Below are 24,233 nucleotides of genomic sequence, written 5' to 3'. Positions count from 1 at the left end.
AGATCTGAGGATCATGGTTCAAAGCCAGCTTGGGAAGGAAAATCTGTGAGACTCTTATCTCCAACCCACAGCTTATTTAAATGTAAATGTAAGTCAATTGGAAATTAGAAATTTAATTCTTCTCTTGTCCTAGACACAAGAGCTGGCCCAAGGCTGTGATACTGGACGGCATGTATAGGTATTTCTGTTATTACAGAAATGCATGTAAGGGGGCTGGGAAGGTGGCTCAGTGGTAGAGCGCTTGTCTTGCAAGCCTGAAGCCCTGGGTTCAATTCCTCAGCACCACATAAGCAAAAAGAAAAAAGCCGGAAGTGGCATTGTGGCTCAAGTGGTAGAGCGCTAGCCTTGAGCTGAAGAGCTGAGGGACAGCGCCCAGGCCCAGAGTTCAGGCCCCACAACTGGACCCAAAAAAAAAAAAAGAAATGCATGTAAGGCACCAACTGCTTTCTTATGGGATGGAGCTATTTTTCCCCATAACCAGCTCCTGCACTTGTCAGACAAGGGTTCAGCTTCCACTGTTACTGACCAGCCCGCATGAGCCCTCCCTCCTCCTACTTCCCCTTTCCTTCCTATGCATAGCCTTGTCTCTCAACATAGTTTCTTCTCAGGCTTTCCCACTTTCTTAGAAGACAATTTTAACTAACAAGGAGGAGACAACAAATGTATAGCAAATAACTGTAAAGAACATTCTCATGAGATGTGAAGGATCACATCTTGCTAAGGTTTTTTTTTTTTGGGGGGGGGGTCCAGTCGGGGGGCCTGAACTCTCAGCCTGGGCGCTGTCCCTCAGCTCTTCAGCTCAAAGCTAGCACTCTACCACTTGAGCCACAGCACCACTTCTGGCTTTTTACTTTTTGCTTATGTAGTGCTGAGGAATCGAACCCAGGGCCTCATGCATGCAAGGCAAGTGCTCTACCACTGAGCCACCTTCCCAGCCCCAAGGATCACATCTTATAGGCAGTCAGCTGTGTTGGACCCCAACACTCTTTGCCTCACATGCAAATTCCCTACATCAGGTTTTCTACTAGTAAAGTTTTTGCAAGTCACTAGAGTGACACATATGGAAAGAGTAAGAGATCAGTCAAGGAGTATCTGAATAATTGTTTATATTCCATTCTGTTGAGGGGCATTTAGGCTGTTGAAGTGTTTTGCTATTAGTCAGTGCTGGTAAGTTCATTCCAACATCACAGAGTTTCTCTTGGTGGTTTACATTAGAACAGCCTATTCTGTTTTGGACTATGTACATCTTCAACTCTACTACTTCACATTGATTCTGTCAATCACTAGCCCTATCCACAGTGTATAAAAATCCCCATTTCTCTACCTCCCTCCCTGCTAAACATAAACTGAAAACTTTTTTTGCTAATCAGAGATGTGTGACATGGCATTAAATTACCTGATTAATACTAATATCAAACACCTTTTTTTTTTGGGGGGGGCAGTTGTGGAGCCTGAACTCTGGGCATGGGCACTGTCCCTCAGCATTTCAGCTCAAGGCTAGCGCTCTACCACTTGAGCCACAACAGGACTTCCGGCTTTTTTCCCTGTTTATGTAGCACTGAGGAATCAAACCCAGGGCCTCATGCATGCAAGTCAAGCGCTCTACCACTGAGCCACCTTCCCAGCCTCCCTCCCCACCTTTTTTTTTTTGTATGTGTGTGCCAGTACTGAAGCTTGAACTCTAGGTCTGGGTGCCATCTCTTAGCTTTTTCACTCAAAGCTAGCAGTCTACCACTAAAGCCCACTTCAGCTTCTAGTTTTTCTGCTGGTTAACTGGAAATAAGAGTCTTGGAGAGTTTTCTGCCTGGGCTGGCTTTGAATCACAATAGTCAGATCTTAGCTTCCTGAGTAGCTAGGATTACAAGCAGGAGCTACCAGCTCCTGGCTGAGAGTGAACATCTTTCATTGGCTATACTTGCTTGCTTTTCTATGAAATTCCCATTTTGTCTTTTGCTTAATTTTTTTATTAGGTGGGTTTTTGTTGTTGATGATGGGTTTTTTTGTTTTGTTTTGGTGACAGGTCTACCTATATTGCCCAGGCTGGCTTCAAACTCACAATCTTCCAGTCTCAGGGCTGGGATTAAAGACATGAGCCACCATGCTTTTTTTAAATTACATTTTTACTATCTTTATGTAATTGTACAAAACACTTACCATTCAACATGTCCGTTTAGACACCATGCTTTTTCTTTTCTTTTTTCTTTTTTTTGGGGGGGGGGAGGGTCCGGTCGTGGGCCTGAACTCTGGGCCTGGGCGCTGTCCCTCAGCTCTTCAGCTCAAGGCTAGCGCTCTACCACTTGAGCTACAGCGCCACTTCTGGCGCTGTATCAAACCCAGGGCCTCATGCATGCAAGGCAAGCACTCTACCACTGAGCCACCTTCCCAGCCCCACCATGCTTTTTCTTATTGATGTGTAGGAATTGTTTTTTATTGTGAAAATACCATACAAAGGAGTTACAATTACATGGGCAAGATAATGAGTACATTTCTTATCAAGCATTGTAACCTCCTCCTTTGTTTCCCCTTCCTATCCCTTCCCATAGGAATTATTTTTATACACTGAAAAATAATACTTTGTTATATGTTTTGCAATGATCTCTCATTCTATAATCTTTTGCTTTTGCTTTTGATTGAACAGAATTGTTATTTTTTTTGTTGTTGTTTTTTGTTTTTGTTTTTTGGAGATTTTTTTGTTAGTCATGGGGCCTGAACTCTGGGCCTGGGCACTGTTCCTCAGCTCTTCAGCCCAAGGCTGGTGCTCTACCATACTTGAGCCACAGTGCTACTTGTGGCTTTTTTTTCCTGCTTATGTAGTGCTGAGGAATCGAACCCAGGGCCTCATGCATGCAAGGCAAGCACTCTATCACTGAGCCACCTTCCCAGCTACCAGAGTTTTTTGTTTTTTTTTTATTATACTGAGTTTATCACTATTTTCCTGTGGAAACAGAGGAGGCAAGTCCTTCAAGAAGGGTGAAAGTAAAGGGACCTCTGAGTAGTTCAGCCTAAAACTGTCCCCCGACCTTCCCCTGGTGGCGCCTCCCTCTTCCTCCGGGTCTCTGCTTAGTTGTCCCTTCCTCTGGGAAGCCTCCCCGGATCTCCAGCGTTCTCACTATAATGTCCCATCTCATCCTTCACTTTTCCTTCTTAGTGAGTCCTACATGTGCAGTTGCAGTTTGTGTTAAGTTATGGGAATGTTTAACCAGCATGCCGAGAGATGTCTGGGGAATGTAGGTTGGTGAGGAGGGGGGTGTTCAGAGATGAGAACTTGGAGGTCACTGTCTACCAGCACGGGTTCAGAAGATAACAGAAGAGAAGAGAAGGAAGGAGACTGACAATCAGAAGACCTGCTAACCTGGAGGAATATGTATTATAGGACATGTATTATGTCATCCAGATATTCACCATTCCTAACAGTGCCCCCAACTCCACCACTATCTTTAGTCTCAGGTCCCACTAGCTCTGTGACCTGAAACAAGCCCATGTTCCTTGGGCCTCAGTTTCCCAATCTGCAAAATGGATGGGTAGCACCAAGCTGTGAGCCCCCAGAAGCAGTGCACCACGTGGAAAATGCTGTAAAGCCACACCTCCAGTATACTTGGGCCCTGGAGTCAGACTGCCTAGCTCCAAATCTCAGGCCTCACACTTCCCAGCTGTGTGATCCTGGACAAGACACTTCATTTCTCTGGGCCTCTGCTTCCCCATCTGTAACATAAGGGTCATGACACCCCTGGAATTACTCTGAGAATTACATAAGATAATGCATTAAAATAAAAACAGATAAAATGATTAGCACATGCCCGGCTTAATCCCTACCCTTCGCCATCTCAGAATTGTAAAAATGCCACACTAATTCCAAGAGGGAAACTAAGGCCAGGGAAGGGAAGGAGTCTCAAGGGAATTGGGACTAGAATCCAGCGGTGGCTTCCAGTCCTGCCCTAGGAACCATGGGTCTGCAGCCTGAAGCCTCTTCCCCTCTCTTATCACCGCCTCCTGTCCCCGGGGGGGGGGGGGGGGGGGGGGGGGGAGGGCCGGGCAGCCAGCCCGGTCCTGCCTGGGCGGTCCTGCCTGGGCGGGACTCCAGCGCGGGTGCTAAGGCGACTCCTCCCGCCCTCCTGCCAGTTTGGTTCTCCCAGCTCAGGGCACTAGACACACTTGGGACCGCAGCCTAAGGGGACGCAAGCGGCCCCTCACTCGTCACTCCTGTACTCAGTTTGCTGGTTCCTCTTCCAGCTGCGCCCATATGGAGCAGGTGAGGGAAGTGTGCGCACCCGCGGCAGGGATTCAAGGGACTGGGGTGCCGGGCCCAGGCATGGGGTACAGAGTCCTCTAGTCCCCTCCAGATCCATGGAGGGTCCTGGTGAGATTCCCGATGGTGACTCCCAGGAAGGTGTGGGCGACGTGGACGATGGAAGCGATTACTGTGAGAGATGGGGTAGTGGTGTGTGCCAGCGTGCCAGTGCGCCATGTGCGGCCAAGGGATTGTGGACTGTGCTTGTCTGCAAGCGTGTGGGGGGTACTTATCTATACAGCGGGGAGTGACTTTGCCAGGGTGACCCAGGGTTCTACACACAGGAACCCATGGTAGTATGGGGCGCTGCCTGTGTGTTGTTTCCATGGTGAGGTGTGGGGTTTGGGCGGCTCATCTGTGGTCCCTGCGTTGCACTGAGCGAGATGATGGAGGTGAGGAGCATGTGTGCAGCAGAGCTGCCACAGAAAGCTGCCAGGACCCAGGATGGCTCTCGCCTTCCACCCAGCAGCTTTGAGGGCTTGGGTGAGCTCAAGTTGGATCTGGGTGGAGAAAATAACCAGAGAGCCCAGGCATAGTACTCTCTCTCTCTCTCTCTCTCTCTCTCTCTCTCTCTCTCTCTCTCTCTCTCACACACACACACACACACACACACACACACACACACACACGTGCATCCCAGAAAAGCCTTTCTGAAGACTCTATTATTTTGTATGCATGTGTTCCAGTACTAGGACATAAATTCAGGGTCTTGGACTTTCACTTGCCTTTCTTGTTCATAACTAGCACTCTACGACTTGAGCCACACCTCCAGTCTAGCATTTTGCTGGTTAAGTAGAGACATAATCTGAAGGTCTTTTCTTCCATGGCTGGCTTCCATCCTCAGATCTGAGGATACCACAACTACCCCAGAGTAGCTAGGATATGCAGGCATGAACCATCTGAGTCTGATTTGGAGTTTCAGTCTTTTGTTTTAGGGGGGAGGGTCCAGTCATGGGGCCTGAACTCTGGGTCTGGGCGCTGTCCCTCAGCTCTTCAGCTCAAGGCTAGCGCTGTACCACTTGAGCCACAGCGTCACTTCCGGCTTTTTTTCTTTTTGCTTATGTAGTGCTGAGGAATAGAACCCAGGGCCTCATGCATGCAAGGCAAGCGCTCTACCACTGAGCCACCTTCCCAGCCCAGTCTTTTTTTTTTTTTTTAATCTTCAGTATTCCCCGTGGCTTTCACATTCCTCTCTGTAATATTTCTGCATTTTGGGGGCTGGGAAGGTGGCTCAGTGGTAGAGCGCTTGCTTTGCATGCCTGAGGCCCTGGGTTCGATTCCTCAGCACCACATAAGCAAAAAGAAAAAAGCTGGAAGTGGCGCTGTGGCTCAAGTGGTAGAGCACTAGCCTTGAGCTGAAGAGCTGAGGGACAGTGCCCAGGCCCAGAGTTCAGGCCCACGACCGGACTCAAAAAAAAAAAAAATCTACATTTTATTTACATGCAAAAATATTGCTGTGGTAAATTACCATCCAGTGCGTTGACTCAAGGCCTAGTGGTACACTGGATCTATCTTGTGTTCTAGGGACCCTCCTGCCAGTCCCTCAAACTGAGATGCAGAGAATAGAATTCCCTAGCACATGGCTGCATGGCTAGGTGGACACTGTGTTGCTTAGTGACAGTCAGAGAAGAGGCAAGAGAGCTGGGCTTCTGAAGAGGAGCCCTGACTGTCAATGAGGTGCTCATCTCTACTAGACTTCAAGTATCCCAGGGGACTAGGGAAGGGGCTCCCATCACTGGCTGCCATCCAGGATGGTCAAGGTGGCTGTGACATCATAGTGTGGTTCAGACCCCAGCTCTGGTACTTCCCAGGGCTGGGAGTGCAGAAGTCCCTCTGTGTCTCAGTTCCTTCCTTTGTAGAATGGGCATGTCAAAGGATTTACCTTAGAGGATTATGATGACTTCCTGGGCTTGGCAGTCTTTGGCATGTAAAAATTATTTAACTGTGGGGAGAGTGAGGGAGGGCCTACATGGATGTGGGTCCCTGTACACCCTAGGACCTCATTTCTCACAGAGCTGGCAAGTGGAAATCTGAGAGCCTCCCACTGGGTTACCTGTCCCAAGAAATGTGTCACTATTGCATTCTCAGTAGTTCTGTGACAACTGGGAGGATGAAGTTGGACAGGGAAAATTGTAAGTCTCCAGCAAAGCCAGGGCGGAGCGTGGGAGAGCAATGAGGGGGGAATGCAGGGCAGCCTGGGCCTTGGAGCGGGGGGGGGGGTGCTATTTGTCCTGATAACCATCAAGGGGACTCACGTGGGCACGCATGCATACACACACACATGCACACACACACACACACACACACACACACACACACACACACACTCTTGAAGCACACTTGGGTTTATGAACTGTCAAAGGCTAGGGCTGGGATCTCTCTGCTTGAATGAGGAATGTCAAGATGAGCAAGATGTGAAATGTTTGGTCTCTGGACCAAGAAGTCCCAGGAGGGCAAGAGAGAAGTTAGAGTTGAGCTGCGGGCCCAAGAGGGCAGAAGACCCCTCAGGCTAAGCTTTGTTTCTGAGGTTTCAATGTTTGTGTTGGCAGAGCAAAAGCCCCTATTCCTGGTGACTTCATTGGGTCAGCTTAGAGAAGGTGCCTGGAGGCCTCAGAGGACAAGGGGACATAAAAGGCAGTGCTGGAGCTGTGGAAACAGTGGAGGGGAGGGCGCCTAAATATATCTCTAGATATTTCCTATGGCAGCGTGCTGTGATGGGCAGAGGGAGGCTTGGTGGAGCAGGGTCTACCATTGTCCTTGCTGTCCATTGTCACTAGGCAAGAATGCTTCTGCCCCCTGAGGCCCTGAACGCTGCTCGTTGAGTCTGAAGAATGGAGGATGAATTCCTGCAGGCCAGAAGGGTCTTGCCCAGGCCTGACACGCTAACTTCTTTGGTATTGGCTAATAAGAAGGGAGAATCAAGTAACGGCATCATTCCCAGCCCTGATTTCTTTTGATCTACAATTCTGGTCATAATTGTTTATGACTCTAGTACTAGCCTGAAAACTCTCCAGCAAGTCAAACATTCTAAAAGTCCAATCTTCTACTGTAGTCCAACTGTAACATTCCCTCATTTCTGCCCAAATGCTCAAGGATTTGGACCCTGGCTTTGGCAACCTGATCCCTTCAAGTTTATAAACTACTAGGGAAGATATATTGGAGGTTACATTGGCAGAATTATTTGAGGAGTTTCAGGAAAGGTCCTTTCACCTTCAGCCAGACTGGGGTAAAAGAAAGTCCCTGGAAAAAATGGCTATGTGCTCCAGGGGTAGTGACACTGAGCGCACTCCTGTGAAGAAGTACAGGTGGTCACAGTAGCTGGTGGGTCTCAGGGAAGGGTTGGCCTCAGAAAGAAAAGGTTCAAATCCTAGAATATAGGCACCTATCAAGATAAGGGAATAATGGGGTCCTGGTTACCTACAAGTATTATTGAAAGGACGCTTTTTCCCCCAATTTAAAAAATTATCTTTAAGTAGTTGTACAAAGGGTTTCAATTCAACCTGTCAGTTCATGAGTACAATGTATCTTGATCAGTGCTACCCTTTCCATCATTCTCCCCCCTCTCTCCCAATATTAAGAGGAAATTTGAACCTTTTTTTGGTGATACTGGAGTTTGAACTCAGGAACTTGTGCTTGCTAGGCAAGTTCTCTTGCCATTTGAGCCATGCATCAAGAGGAAAGAGAAAGAACAAGAAACAGGATTGAAAAGACCTTGAAAGGCAAGCCACATTCTAAGACACCCTCCTCCTAAGACAGGCAACTGTAAGTGCAGGCAGACTTGAATTTAACTAGGGCTATAACCAGCTTTAAGAACATGATTTTGAATATACCCCTTCCTTTCTCCCGACCCCACTTTCCTTACCCAGAAAGCCGATACGCAGGACCAAAATGGCTTGCCCCGCTTCTCCCACACTGAGGAAGTCAGGAGTACAGTGATTGCCTGGTCCATAGACCATAGCAGAATGAGTGACTAGTGAGTGAATGAATGATCTGATGAGTAGAGGTGAAGATACTACAAATCCAGTAATGATTATGATCTTCCTCCTCACCCCCCTCCAGCCTCAACATGAGAAGTTGATCTCAGAACTAAAAGATGGACAGCCTAGATGGCTTATCCTCTGGGACAGCTTAAGACTGATGTAGACTTTACATGGAGGCAGGAACTCTCTGTGCATTACCTCCTGCCCAGCACCACTTAGACCAACCAGCCCTGCCCTGAGCAGGAAGGAGCTATAGCTTCAGGGGAAGCTGGGGTGGCAGGAAGGAGCCCCCAAAGGTGGTAAAGGGGTGGATATGGGGTGACACGGGAGTGACCCACCTTTAAGCAGGCATTAGGATGGATGTGAAGCACTCGTTTATCAGGCCTCCAAAGAGGGGTGCTGTGCTCAGTCCTCCTTGTGTGTTCTCTGTCCTCACAGCCACTCAGGCAGGAGAGAGACGTTTGGGCACATCTAAGTTTCTTCCTTTATTTCCTCCGTTTAGTTACCAAATCTCACTGTACCTTCCCCTCCCTCTCTCCACTAGGCCCTTGGTCTCCACTCCTGGAATCTCAGCCCAGCTCTGGAATCCTCCTTAGCCTCCTCTTCTCCCCTTAAGGGCCTCCCCAGTACTGACCTGTCTGCTCTCTTCCTTCCTCACAGCCATCCCATGGCTCCCAGTTACTCTGGGGAAGCTTCATCTCTCCAATTCCCAAGTGTCCAGGGCACACCCAGGAGACCCTGGACAACCTCTCCAGCTACTTATGGCTCTGGATCCATGCATACGTTACTCTTGCTCTTTCCTTCCTTCTTCTCTGCCTTTTAGCAGGAATGGTACCCCCAGCCCTGGCCCTTATGACCCTTGTGAGCTTGATTATGCTGTAGGCACAGCGCAGGCCCCTCCCAGACATGTCAGAGATCCCTGGGGTTCCTCCTGTGTATCACAGGTATCCTCCCTCAGCCCTGTGAGGGAGTCATAGCTGTCTCCCCACACCTCTTTTCACTGTGGCTCCGCCTCCATTTCCCTGAACATGGTTGATCTTGGCCTTACCAGAGGGTTGGAGAGCAAGGACAACATACAAGCTCATGAGAGGCAAAATCAGTTTTAATGAGGGGCTTCACCCGCCCCCCCCCACACACACACCCAGGGGCACTATTCTGCCCATTCTCTAGTTCTTTCCTGAACGCCTACTAACTTCCAGGTTGAAGGTTCCCCTTCATCACCCCATCTCCCTGTCCCATCATCCCTGGGGAGTCTCATCACCCTATCATCCCTGTCCCAGTACCCAGCACCTCAGCCAGAAGGAGGAAAGCACAATACCCTCGTACCATCCACAACAGCTAGTTCCAAAGAAGACAGCCTTGCACCTCTGTGAAATACCTGACTCTGCTGTCCTCATTCCATGGAGTCAAGGCCAAAAGATGATGTCTCCTCCACAGTGCTCTGTTCTCCAAGGGAGTGAAACACAAAGGCCAATGCAGGCTTGGCAAAGATAGCGTTTTCATCATGTTCTTGAGAGTGTTCTTAGGCTCAGTCAAAGCTTCTAGCCCATCTCTCTCTCTCTCTCTCTCTCTCTCTCTCTCTCTCTCTCTCTCTCTCTCTCTCTCTCTCTCTCTCTCTTTCTCTTTCACACACACACACACAAACACACGTGCACGCACACATGCGCGTGCACACGTGGTGTATCGCTTGTGTGTGGGGTCTGTACAGAAGGCTCTGAAAGGTCATTAGCCTTGTTCTTTTCTGGTGCCCTGTGGTGGTCTCTTTGCTTGTGTCTCTCTTCTTATCTTGAGTGGGAGCCCCTGGAATATCAGAATCACAACATATTTTTAACCTGTTGTATGTTTCCATGTCCTCAGTGTAGTCTGAACACAGTTGGTGCTCATTAATGCTTACTAAACTGGATTGCCCCACCCCATCTGCTCACTATACAAGGAAGATCAATCAGGATTATCCCTGTGATTGGATCTATTCCTCAGGCAAATATTTGCCCCCTTCTTAGCTTAGGGAGAGAGCCATAAATCCTTCCTCTGCTCTTTTTTAGTTGGCTTCTAGGAGGCTTAGTCATCATCTTAGTCTTGGTTTCTGCACCTGTTTGTATTTATTTATTTCCTGCCCTTTCCCTAATAAGATCATGTGACATATTCAGCTATTATCTGAGCTGTCCAGTCCCTTGTGGACTGAGGTGTAAATTCTCAAGAAATCAATAGGTAAAGCCTAAATTCCAGGGGTTCCACTTGCTTCTTGGATTTTCTCTGCTATCTCTTCTGCCACATTGTGTAGACATGGAGACACTGCCTGCTATACCAGGCAGTGTACTGATTTAAAGTACTGAGTTCAAATCCTGATTTTGGTACTATTGGTTGTGAGAATATTCAACAAGTTTCTTAACCACTAGGAGCCTTGATTCTCATCTGTAATATGGGATAACAGATGATGTGGGATGATAAGTTGAGCTAATCTTAGTGTTCAGAACAAACAGCTCCAGGGTCATGGTGAGAACTGTGCAAATGTTTGTCATATGTAGGACCAACCTTAACAGGCTGGGTCCTTCCCCAGCCAATCACTGGGAGGGTTTAATATCTGATCTCCTCAAACTCGAGTGAGTGCAGAAATTGTTGGAGATCTGATCAGCAGGTCAGGGTGGGCTTCAACCTTCAGCTCTCAAACACTCTCACTTCCATGTGATGTCAGTGCTCCAGGTGCAGAGTTCACACCTCAGTTCACCCTCTGAAAGGGTAAGTGGGGCTGGGCCAGGAGTGGAGGAGCCAAACCTGGTCTCCTTGCTGCCATGTCTTTGCCATGAACACAACTGGCAATGAGAACCTAGGTTCTCTTATCACCAGCACCCAGAAGACCCCAGCATGGGGTGAAGGGATGGAGGGTTGAGGCTTGAGGATGTGGACAGGGCCCTCTGCCTGGAAATGGCCCTGATCCTACTAGAACTCTTACTAGCCCATCTTATGCCCTTTCCGAGCCACTATTCTGAAGCCACATTTTGAGTTTGTGGCAACTGGGCCTTGCAGCTGATTGTGTACAATGGAGGCTATACTCCCAACAGGACTTCTGCCTGTTTTGAGTATCCTTGGCTGTGTAAGATGAGAGGAAGTAGAAGGTGGGGGGGCCGGACAACAAATTGCCAGATGGGAACACTCCTAACTTCTCTGGGAAGCAGCAGGAGGCCTGGCATTTATCTAAGGATTCTGCTAGTCTCTTTCTATCTCTTTAGAGGTTCTGGAAGTTTCTCCCATGCACCTTATGGCTGAGCAAAGCTCTAATGCTAGGGAGAGGGGTACAGATGGTGTGTGGTGCAGATCAGTGTGTGAAGGTCTGGGCGTGTTGGGCAAGCCTCAGTGTGGTGACATTTGGGCACAGCCTGTCTAGGTGTCTAGGCCCCTCTGTGGGTTTTTTTTCTTTTTTGAGAGAAAGACAGAAACAGAGAGAGAGAGAGATGCTAAAGTCAGGGCCTCACACTCTTACTTGGCTTTTTTGCTTAAGTCTGGTATTCTACCACTTGGACCACACCTCCACTTTCAGATTTTTGGTGGCTAATTGGAGATAAAAGTCTCTCAGATGTATCTGCTTTGAACCTTGATCCTCAGACCTCAGCCTCCTGCGTAGCTAGGATTACAGGTATGAGCCAATGGAGCTTGGCTCCTTCTGCACTTTTCTGTGATGGTCAACAGCTGGCCTCAGACCCTGGCCTCCCCTCTCTGAGAACACCTGTCAGCTTGCTGCCTGTTGGGCTCTGGTCTAGAGAAAATATGTCTCTTCCTGCACACTGGGGGCCAGGAGTCACCTGTTTCGGATGGAGGGCTGAAGGTAGTGTGGCCTCTCTCCACTGTAGGAAGCAGCAAGGGGCCAGTGGGGCCTGGGATGCACACAAGACCATTTTTGCCAGTGGCTGATTGCAGGTCATAGGCTGGTCTCAGACCTCGTCCTTTGTGAGGGAAGGTGCTCAAGTCTACAGAGGGTGAATGGGGCTCAGGAAGTGAGAGACCCACCAAATGAGGTGCTAGTATGAACAGTAAGCCCAGCTCCACTTGGAGGGGACCCTGAGACAGCAGGGCCACTGCTAGGGCAGGATCTTGGGAGGCCAGGTTATAAGGGTGGCCTAGCTGGTATGGGGTATCATCTCCATGACACTTGACTTATGGCTACAGATGCCCTGGGGATCCTGCTGCGGACTTGGGGAAGGGAAGTGGCTGAGGAGGGATCTGAGGACAGTCCACGGGATCTGAGGACAGTGGGGCTTTGACCTTGAGCACCCCTCCCCCTTTCCCTAGAGCCTACACCCAGTGCTGAGCTGGGAGGACCCAGTTAATCCGCTAAGCCTTCCTCCTCCTCTTATATAACTGCTTTTGTTGTGGGAAAAATCAGGAGCCTGCAATGCCCAAGAACAACACAAATCTCTAATGGTATTCAGGCTGACCTGGGGTTGTGGTAAGGATTGTAGGCTGGGGAAACACAGCCTATGTACTGGAGTGACTGATGTGCATGACACAGGCAGAGAAGCAGCCATGGACAATGTGCAGGAGCAAAAGTGTGTCCCAGAGCCAAAGTGTAGACACCCTGTGCGCATCATGCTTGACAGCCACCCCAACAGTACACCTCAGAAATACCCATGGCTGACAAGCCTCTGCACCTTCATGTGCATGGACCATTTGAGGACCTGACCCTCAGCTACTGGGGGACTTATACCTCTTCCTCCCAGGCCTGCCAGTCTGTCCATCTCCTGTCTTTCTCCCCTCACCTCATCTCAATGACAGAAGAGGGGCTTCCTGTGAACAGCCTAGTTGGGACTAGAGGGGATTTTGGTTTTTCTGAAATGGACCTTCCATTTATTTCCTACTGGGCCATGAGCCCATACTAAGAGTTTCTAGAACTCTAAAATATAGAGAGGGGACTAGTTTTCAGCCTCACGTATAACAACCTTGTCATCTGATGGCACTTAATAGTGGCAAACTGTCTTCTTACCAGTATCCTGTACATTCTTCATGACACCCTCAACATAAAGCTGCCTTTGCTTCTTCCATTTGACAGATGAGGAAACTGAGGCCGAGGGAGGGATGAGAACAGCAAATTAAGAATTAAGCTGGTCAATGGCATACAATGCCTGAAATCCTAGCGATTTAGGAGGCTGGGATCTGAGGATCACAGTTCAAAGCCAGCCCCAGCGGAAAAGTCTATGAGACTCTTATCTCCAATAAACCAGCAAGACGCTAGAAATGGAGGCATCGCTCAAATGGTAGAGCATCAGACTTGAGCAAAAGAGGCAAGAGTGTGAGACTTTGTGTTCAAAACCTGGTAATTTGTTACATGCACACGCACACACACACACAGAATTGACCAAAAAACCTTGAGCCTAGATTAGGAGAAAATGCTTAGAGGATGAGAATTCAGAGTGGCTCAGATTCCAGAAGATAGGGTGTCTAGGACAACCAAGTTGTCTCCACATAGGAATACTCCCCACCCTACCTGGTGCTCTCTGAGGTACTCAGCTGTGAGGCTTTGTGCACATGCTAGAAAAGGAACATGAAAATACCTCTGCTTTGGTATGCAGTTCAAACAAGCTCATGTTCCCTGTCTGGGCTCAGTGCTCTTCTCTCCGCAATGGGGTACCAAGGTTTCACTGGGTTCCCAGGACCCAGAGCAGAAGGCAGACTCATGATGCTCCAAACCAAACCCAGGGTAATCCTGAGCTGCTGCTGTACTAGGCAAGCCCTGCCTCAGTCCTGGCCCTGCGGCTGAGATTCTGTAAAAGCTGGGTCAGACACAGAGCGGGGGCTCCAAGGCTGGGACAGAGTTTTCTCCAGGCTGGGTGTGCTTCTTTTGAGAGGGACAGGAAGTAGTGTGAGGAGGGAGGGATTTAGCAAGTTCAGACGGGGCCTGTCTCACTGATGGGAGGTTTAACTCTTATCACTATCTGTTCTGCTATTTGTTATATTTTTTTTGTTTTTCTTCTGAGACTAAGACTCAAACTTAGTATCTGCCACTTTCTTTCGCTCACTGGCTGTCACTCTACCACCTGAGCCAGGTCTCCAACCTCATGTTCTTTGTTAACAAGTAAATTCATCTCTTCTAGAACGCAGGCACCTCCAGACCAAGGACTTTGAGGCCTTTAGGTAGTGTTGACCACCTTAAGACAGCAGATGCCCAGTGAGTAAAGGTAAAGAAAGGGAGAGGAAGTGATAGAAAGATCTGGGCGGCTAGCCCATCTGCCCATGAGGATACCCCAGCTGCCTTCTCTTCTTCTGGAATAAGCTCAAGAATGGATTGGGGCTGAAGAAGGCTCAGCCCTGCCCTCCGTCTGAGGGTGATTTGGACCTTCAGAAGGTGTCTGGACCCATAGGGTTGGAGCCATTCATGCTGATATCTTAGTTTTTTTTCCACTGGCTGAGGAAAAAAAGGTTAATTGTCCCTTGTGCCAGTGATGAGTAGGATCAAGGCTCAGTTCTGACTTAAGAGAGGCCAGAAGAGGGCTGGGGTGAGGGCAATGGGCATCAGGTGTATACCATCCCTCTGCCAGGCCCTGGACCTTAAAATATCCCCTCCTTTCATTCTCCCAGCAGCCAACCCATGCCTAACAGTGCCCATCTTTGGGTGCACACGTTTACAGGGATCAGTGATTCATTCCCAGCTGGGTAGGGACTGAGTCAGCCTTAGTGTTAGGCACTTGAGTAACAAAGGTCCAGGCCCTGCCTTTGGGAGCTGAGGGCTGCTAGAAGTCACTTCCCCTCCTGGGAGAAGTTTCTTCATCTGCCACCTCTCAGACTTCTGGGCGAAGCAGTCTGTGGTACAGGAGCCCACAACAGTGGGGGGCTGCTCCCATGCTCTACATCTACCCTAGCACTCACAGTTGGCAAGTGGGGAGCCAGGGGTGAGTTTGCCAGCCCGCTGCTTGGACACCGCCCTCATCTGGCAGCTCCTTCCTTCCCTTTGGCTTGGGTTTGAAGCTTGTAGGTTGCATAGCATGGCAGTGTGAGGCCCACAGGACAGGAAAGGAGGGGGTGGGGACGTGGGGACTGGGCTGTGCCTCAGTGGATGAGTGGAATAGTGAGATGGGGTTTGAAGCCCCATGGATCTGAGTTTGAGTCCTGAACACCACAAGGCACATTTCCTCTCTGAGCCTGAGTTTCTTCTTCTTTGCAATAGTCTCTACTGAGAATTTGAAAGCTTACAGGTAAAAGGCAGAAGTGGGTCCCTCAGGGGATGGAGGCTAGGCTGGATGCTCAGAGCTCCCGGGGACATGGGCAGGGCAGGAAGGACAATGTAACACAATACAGCCTGGAGCTGACCCCATGTGAATAGGGGGAAACCAAGTCTCAGAGTCTAGGTATGACGATTTTTTTGGGGGGGGGTCAGTCACAGGGCCTGGGTGGCATCCCTCAGCTCTTAAGCCCAAGGCTAGTGCTCTACCACTTGAGTCACAGTGCCACTTCCAGCTTTTTCTGTTTATGTGGTGCTGAGGAATCGAACCCAGGGCCCCATGCATGGGAAGCAAGCACTCTACCACTGACCCACCTTCCCAGCCCAAGGTATGACTTTTTATGGGAGGGCAAAGCAATGTTGCCATTGGACTCTCTACTGACCATTGGGCAGCGACCTGCAGGCTGAAGACCCAGCACTCAGCCCTGGCCTCCTGAAGTTATGTGGGATTCACATCTCTTGTCCACTCCAGAGTGGCTGTTTGCTGACTCAGAGGAAATTTGATACCCTCAATACTGTATCAAATGAGATTTAAAAATAGAGAAGTTACTTTATAAACTAAGGACCATTGTTCACTTACATGTTCATGCAAGCCCTTGGTGTGTATGTGTAAGAATGTGCAGCTTGTGAGAGTGTGCACGCCTGTGTGCACATGTGTGCCTGGCTGTGCTTGCTCCAGGACTGGGTGAGTGAATTAGCTTTGGTCTCACTCAAGGCTGGTGCTCTACCACTTGAGCCACAGCTCCATTTCCAGCTTTATGGTGGTTCATTGGAGATAGGTGTCTTATGGACTGTCCTGCCAAGGATGGCTTTGAACTTCAACCCTCAGATCTCAGTCTCCTGAGTAGCTAGGATTACAGGTGTGAGCCACTGGTGGCCCAGTCTGTTTCTCTTTTTAAAAATTCTTACTTTTTTTTCATTTCCCCACTATTTGTTAGTTTACCAGAAAAGGAGGGGCCACCTGGCCGGAAACTAACAATTGTGTGTGAGCCTGTTCTCTGTCTCATCCTGTGACTGTCCCTAGAGACTACTGCCCAGGGCCCTGGCACTGCCCAGGCACAGGGCCAGGAGCCTGCAGGGTTTTTCTCTGTGTAGACCACACGCCTCTGCTTTTTCCTCTGAAGCTCTGCACTGGCAGTTTTCATTTACATTATTGTCCTGTTGAGTTGTTTTGGGTTTGTTTGTTTGTTTGTTTTTGTCAGTCATGGGGGTTGAACTGTGGGTCTAGGCGCTGTCCCTGAGCTCTTCAGCTCAAGGTGAACACTCTACCATTTGAGCCACAGTGCCATTTCTGGTTTTCTGGTGGTTCATTGGAGATAAGAGTCTCATGGACTTTCCTACCTGGGTTGGCTTTGAACTGCAATCGTCAGATCTCAGCCTCCTGAGTAGCTAGGATTACAGGCATGAGCCACCATGTGCCTGGCATTGGATTGTTTGTTTGTTTGTTTGTTTTGTTTTGTTTTGTTAAATAATACTGGGGTTTTGAACTCAAGCCCTTGTATTTGCTAAGCAGGTGCTCTACCATTTCAGCCATGCCCACAGCACTTTTGGCTTTTTTTTTTTTTTCAGTAAGGTCTAGATTTTTATCCTCCTGTTTATACTTCCTGCATATCTGGGAGGACAGGAGAGTACCACCAAGACCAGCTTATTGTTGGAGATCGAGCTCATTAAGTTTTTACCTGAACTAGCCTTGAACCTCTATCCTCTCAATCTTTGCCTCCTCAGGAGCTAGGACATGAGCCACCATGCCCAGCCTCCTATTGACTCGTCATAATATCCCAATATCCTCCAGAGAAGCTATCATCTTTCCCCTTTCTTAGGCAAGGAAATGAAGTCTCAGTGAGGCACAATAGTTCTCCCAAAGCAGCAGTACTGAGATTTCAACGCCTAACTCTACAACTTTGTTGTTTACTGTGGCTGAAGTGTATAAATGCTAGCTGGTGAGCCCAATGAACAGATGAATGAAAACACAAATGAGTAAGTCACTCACTGAATATTGAGGCAAAAAGAGGTTAAGCAACAGCAGCCACAGCTACAGGTATGGAGCACCTGCCTAAAACTCTAAACCCAGACCCAGACTAGAGCTCTAAGCTGGGCTTTCCTGACTCCTAGAGAAAGGAGTCAGGAGAAACTGGTGACAGGTGGCCATTCCAGCAGAGGCCACTCAAGATTCTCAGGAAGTTGAGGCTCCAGGCCCCTGATGTACTGCACCCCACTAGGGCCCCTCCAGTCATTTCCCCATTTGTCTCTGAAGTAGGTTTCTATTTTGGTTTGGTGATCTGTAGGCTCAGGCTCAAAACTCTTCCATTCTCACTGCTATGAAGTCTAGTTTGTGCCAGTGCTATGGCCCAGGCATGTGGAGGTGTATCCCTGCTCCTCCTGAGCAGGCCCTGTCATTAGCAGCTCTGTAGGCACCTGTCATAATGCATATCAATCTGAAGGGGTAGCCCAGACTCAATCCATGACCTCTGTGTCCAGACAGGTGTTGGACACTGGGTCCAGGAACTGAGAAATATTGTTTCCTTTAGGACCTCATAGACTGGGGAAAAACCAAGATGCAAGAAGTCTTCAGTAATGAGACAGAGACAAGCAGCCTGACACCCAGAGCACCCCTGCTTTGATGGCCTAGGATGGAGTAGCAGCTGTTCTGTGTGCCCCCCCCCCATGAGGCAGATCTCTGCTCGGGATAAGGGAAATGTTAGTTCTATGGAGTCAGATGAATAGGAAGTAGCTATTTAAATGAGCCCACAGTTCCTGAGTGCCTTGTGCCTCTTATTCAGGGGTCATGAGAAGGAAAGGAGGGGATTCTACCATTAAGGAAAAGAGTCAGTCTCAAAATTCAGAGTTGGGCTTAGAGCCAGGCACTAGCATTTGTGGGAAGTATGACCTCAGACAAGTTATTGACCTCTTGGAATTTCTGTCTATAAAATGTAATAATAATACCTACCTTACCAGCTGCTCATAAAGTAGGTAAAATAAAGTCATGTGTATATTATTGCTTGTAAGTTCTGAGGAAATCTAATTCACTCCTCTCTATACCCTGAGCACCCTGCCTCTGATAGCAGAGAAAGTTCCTTGGGCCACTACCAGCCTGATAGTTGAAGCAAGAGCCAAGACTGGAAAAAATGATAGAATTTACCCAACAGAGTCACCAACACTTGACATTATGCTGCCAGTGTCACATCTGAGGGCCTTGCCTTGGTTCCCACCAAGCTTCTGAGGTAGACTGACCACACCACAGAACAGAAGAGAGGCTGATGCCTGGCATCCACAGGTCTTCTGTAAAAAGTTACTGGGGTGAAGCAGCTAATAGATGAGGTTTGACACACCTCAAAGCTGGCAATTTCCCCTCCCAGCCAATGAGAGTCACTGGTGAGATATTTTTGTTGTTTTGTGTCTTGATTTTTTGGGTTTTGTTTCTTGGAGGTGTTTTCGGTTGTTGTTTTGTTTGTTTGTTTTGAGACATGGCATCAGTAAGTAACCCAAGCTGGCCCAGAACTCACTATGTAGACTAGATTGGTCTCAAAAATCACAATACTCCTGTTTCTGGTAGGATAACAGGTATGAGCCACCATACCTAGCTTCACTGCTAAAATTTATTGCTTTGTGCCTGGCTCACACATAGGCTTTGTTGTAGATTTATCTGAGTTAATACTGGAACTCACATTTAGTAAGTAGAGACACTGATTACTGTTAAACAACTGGCTCAAGGTTATGCAGCTAATAGAAGTATTCAAAACAGAGAAGAGATTTGAATATAGGACTACCTATCCCCTGAAACCCAGAATTCTCTCTCTCCCTCCCTCTCTCTCCCTTTCTTTCCACCCCCCCCCTCTCCCTTTCTCTCTCATGCTGATATTGGGACTTAAACTCATGACTGATGCTATACTGTTTGAGACACACCTCCAGTTCCAGTTTTTAGTTGGTTAATTAGAGATAAGAGTCTTTGGGGCTGGGAAGGTGGCTCAGTGGTAGAGTGCTTGCCTCACATGCATGAGGTCCTGTATTCGATTCCTCAGCACCATATAAACAGAAAAAGCCGGAAGTGGAGCTTTGGCTCAAGTGGTAGAGCGCTAGCCTTGAGCTGAAGAGCTGAGGGGCAGTGCCCAGGCCCAGAGTTCAAGCCCCACAACCAGCAAAAAAAAAAAAAAAGAGTCTCTTGAAGTTGTCTACCTGGGCTAGCTGTAAACCATGATTCTCAGCTCTCAGCCTCCTGAGTAGCTAGGATGATCAGAACTCTCCGGTTCTAAGGGGTACTTGTTTCACAAAAGATATCAGGTTTCAGAGCAGAAATACATCCAATAAAAAGGCAAAAACAAGGATGATAATATGCACACACGAAAGACTGATTAGGGAAATGCAAGTCAAAACCACAATACCCCACTTCAATACCCAGCAGGTTGGCTATAAACAATTTTTTTAAATGTTGACAAGGAAGTGGAGAAATTGGAGTTCTCAGGCTTCATGATGAAATTATACAACCACTTTGTTTTTTTGTTTTTGTATTTTAGGGGCATTAGAGATTGAACCCAGGGCCTAGAATGCTAGTCAAGTATCTATTACTTGAGCCACATCCCCAAAACTTTTTGTTCTAGTTATTTTTTTCAGGAAGAGACTGGCAGTGTTTGTGTGGGCTGGTCTGGGCCACAATTCTCCTTGTTCCTCCACTGTAGCTAGGATAAGGGTACATACTGTCAAGATTTTTGGCTGAAATGAGTTCTTGCTAACTTTTTGCCTGAACTTGCCTTAACTCATGATGCTCTGCTTCTGCTTCCTGAGTAGCTTGGATTATAGCTATGTGCTACCACATCCGTCGTAAGCAGCTACTTTGGGATACAATTTAGTAGTTCCTCAAAAAGTTAAACTTAGAATTGCCATATGACCCAGTAGTTCTGCTCCTCAGTTTATACCCCCCAAAAGCGAAAACCTGCAACATCAAAACTTGTACACAAGCCTGGTGCTGGTGGCTCACGCCTGTCATCCTAGCTACTCAGGAGGCTGAGATTTGAGGATCATGGTTCAAAGGCAGCCTGGGCAGGAAAATCCATGAAAACCAAAAGTGGCACTGTGGCTCAAGTAGTAGAACACTAGCCTTGAGCTGAAGAGCTCATCTCATGGAGGAAGGAAAGCAAAGAGAAGAGGCGGGAAAGAGACCCAAGTTCTAAAACAACCCTTCAAGGGCACATCCCAAATGATCTCCTTCTTCTAACTAGGCTCTAAAATTTGCACCACTTACAAATAATGCCTTCAGTTAGGGACAAGACTTTAATGCACAAAACCTCGGAGCATGTTTAGCATCCAAAGTGTAACAATAGATATTCTACAGAAAGTTGAAACTGACATTGGTCCTGTGGTAGGCAAGAAGGAAAACTCAATCAAGTTTCCTGGCATCTGAAGTAGTTTCTTTCTTTCCTTCCTTCCTTCCTTCCTTCCTTCCTTTCCTTCTTTCTTTCTTTCCTTCTTTCTTTCTTCTTTCTTTCTTTCTTTCTTTCTTTCTTCTTTCTTTCTTCCTTTCTTTCTTTCTTTCTTTCTTTCTTTCTTTCTTTCTTTCTTTCTTTCTTTCTTTCTTTCTCTCTTTCTTTCTTTCTTTCTTTCTTTGTCAGTCGTAGCTTTGTCAGTCGTAGGGCCTGAGCTCTGGGCCCAGGCACTGTCCCTCAGCTCTTCAGCTAAAGGCTAGTGCTCTACCACTTGAGCCTCAGCCCCACTTCCGGCTTTTTCTGCTTATGTGGTGCTGAGAAATCGAACCGAGGGCCAAGGACTCTACCACTGAGCCATCTTCCCAGCCCCCTGGCATCTGAAGTGAAAAGGGAGAAGCACCCTCCAAAGGATACAGGTTCTTAGAGAAACCAGTTATTTAGGGGCTTAGGAGGCTAGTTCAAGCCCTAGTACTAGCATAAAAACTTTACCCAGTAAACAATTCCCCATTCTCTTGATACCTGGCAACCACCTTCTACTTCCCGTATCTCTGAATTTGTCTCTTCCACGTACATCTTGTAACTGGAATTATTCAGTATCTATCTTTTGCTGTATAGCTTATTTCATATTTCCAATGTTTATTTATAAGATAGCATGCTACCAGAATTTCATTCCTTTTTAAGATTGAATAACAATATATTGTGTGTATATCACATTCTATTTCTCCATTCTTCTGTCAATAGACATTTGGGTAGTTTCTACCTTTTGGCTATTGTGAAAAACTACTGTTTTGAACATTGCTGTGTAAATATCTGCTCGAGTCCTTGCTTTTAATTTCTTTGATTGGAATTCTAGAAGTAGTAATTCTGCGGTTTTATTTTGTAGTACTGACTCTCAAGCTTACATTGTGGCACTAGCTAGGCTGGTACTCTACAGCCTGCGCCACTCCGTCAGATGGTTTTTGATTTTTCAAATTGGTTACCTTTCGTTGTTGGAAAAATTAGCAATCTATCCAGGCACTGGTGGCTCACACCTATAATCCTAACTACTCAAGTGGCTGAGATCAGAGGATTGTGGTTCAAAGCCAGCCTGGGCAGGAAAGTTCATGAGATTCTTATCTCCAATGAACTGCCAGAGAAACTGGAAGTGGTGCTGTGGCTCAAGTGGTAGAGTGCTAGCTTTGAGCTGAAGAGGTCAGGGACAGAGCCCAGGCCTAGAGTTCAAGCCCCACAACCAATTCCCCCCACCATAAAAAATAGTAATCTATTTGGTTATTAACCCCTCATATGAGACATATGATTTTCAAGTATTAGTTCCCATTCTGTGTGAATGGGAACTTTGATGATAATGTCCTTTGATGCACAAAGGTTTTAATTTTTATGAAATTGAATTTATTTTTTTTTTGTTTGTTTTGTTTTTTGGGTCCGGTCGTGGGGCCTGAACTCTGGGCCTGGGCGCTGTCCCTCAGCTCTTCAGCTCAAGGCTAGCACTCTACCACTTGAGCCAGAGCACCACTTCCGGCTTTTTTCTTTTTTTGCTTATGTGGTGCTAAGGAATCGAACCCAGGGCCTTGAGCATGCAAGGCATGCGCTCTACCACTGAGCCATCTTCCCAGCCCCTGAAATTGAATTTATTTTGTTGCCTGTATTTTGTTGTCATAGTGGTCAGGGTTGAGTTTTTGTTGTTGTTTTTGAGGGTTTTTGTCAGTTGTCAGGCTTGAACTACGGATTTGATTACCATCCCTGATTTCCTTTTTGCTCCAGGCTAGAGCAATACCCTTTTGAGCCACTTCTAGTTTTCTGGTGGTTAATTGGAGATGAGAGTCTCACAAACTTTCCTGCCCAGGCTAGCTTACAGCCTTGATCCTTAGATCTCAGCCTCCATAGTAGCTAGGATTACAGGCTTAAGCCATCAGCTAAGGGCTATTTTGATTACAGATGTTAAATGCTATTAGCTTAGGCAAGAAAAAGTGTATCAGCTTCTGCAAACACAGATCCAAGATAGACCTACATCTGACATTGACCTCCTCCAACCATTAGAGTGATACCATCACCTTCTCCTTTTGTATCTTTTCTCTTGACCTTCTGCTGAGTTCCTCACTTACATTCCATCTCAGTTAAGTACTTCCCATAAGTACCAAGCTCCAATAGTCCTCACATCTAATAATCTAGGAGAAAACAATAAAAACTCTTTTCGCCAATTCCACCAAAATTTCTGAGACAAACTTGAATTGGTTTTCCCAGGACCAATCACTGGTGAGAGGGTCTAGATTGATGTTCTGATTTGTCAACTCTGGATTAGATGACCACCTTGAATGAAAGAGGATCAAAAAAAAAAAAAAAAAAGGGCTGGGAAGATGGCTCAGTGGTAGAGCGCTTGCCTTGCATGCTTGAGGCCCTGGGTTCAATTCCTCAGCACCACATAAGCAAAAAGCCGGAAGTGGCGCTGTGGCTCAAGTGGTAGAGTGCTAGCCTTGAGCTGAAGAGCTGAGGGACAGCACCCAGGCCCAGAGTTCAGGCCCCACAACCGGACCAAAAAATAAAAATTAAAAAAAAAAAAACAACTTAAGACAGGTAACCACTCATCCTAAGAAAGACTATGGGACTCAGACAGCCAGGGTCAAGATGCTCTGCTTCAAAGGACATCTCTCATCTTGGCTTTCCATGAAAGGCCTGAGAAAGGTAAAGAGAATACTTCTGATGTCTGTGAAGACTTCTTGGAGGTGGTAATGAAATAGTCAAGCGTTCATGCAGGCCAAAGGCATTTCCAGCAGAATGAACAGTGAGGATAGAAGCTGCGTGAGGCCGTGGCAAGCAAAGCTAGCATTGCCAGTATACTGGCAACTATGGTTGGAAAGGAGTCATGATTGTAAGACGATAATTGAATACTGACTGTATGCCAGAAGTGCATGGACCCTTTCCATCCTCATAAGGATCCTGTGAGGTAGGACTGGGTATTATCGCCACCTTCAACCTCAGCTGAGGAAACAAAGGCACAGAGAGGTTTTCCCAAGATGGCACAGGGAAGAGGCGGGCTACTGGGCAATAAGCCCAGAATCACATTTTTAGCCACTATAGTACCCTGCCTGGACTCTTTCAGACTCAGTCACAGACCCAGGTATTTGGCCCTGTCCAATGAACTCCTGCAGGCAGGACCTGGTTGTCCTCTGTCATTGAGTTTTCAGTGGGAGTCTTCTAGCTGCAGATGTTAGGAGAGGGCAGGCCAGGGTCAGAAACTGTGCCAACCAGAGAGCAAGATCACAGCTGGTCCCAGGAACTGAAAGTAGATCCGGGCCTGGCAGGTTGCGTGCAAGGGGCAGAGTGTGTGCTAAGACAAAGAGATC

At 47.5% G+C, this 24,233-nt stretch overlaps 1 protein-coding gene across 5 annotated transcripts in view; it reads left to right on the top strand.

Moving 5' to 3' along the window:
• Positions 1–4,135: 4,135 nt before the first annotated feature.
• Positions 4,136–24,233, top strand: part of P2ry6 (pyrimidinergic receptor P2Y6) — a 43,692-nt gene continuing 23,594 nt past the window's right edge. For all 5 annotated transcript variants that reach the window (XR_011374951.1, XM_070035057.1, XM_070035058.1 and 2 more), the window contains exon 1: positions 4,136–4,249. The gene's annotated coding sequence lies outside the window, so the exon portion shown is untranslated. The remainder of the gene's footprint in view (positions 4,250–24,233) is intronic.

Source organism: Dipodomys merriami, unplaced genomic scaffold (genome assembly GCF_024711535.1).
Source record: "Dipodomys merriami isolate MVZ:Mamm:240054 unplaced genomic scaffold, mDipMer1.0.p SCAF_25, whole genome shotgun sequence".
Classification (NCBI taxonomy): Eukaryota; Metazoa; Chordata; class Mammalia; order Rodentia; family Heteromyidae; genus Dipodomys; species Dipodomys merriami.
The sequence above is the reverse complement of the archived record's forward strand: the minus strand, read 5'-3'. Positions and strand labels throughout refer to the sequence as shown.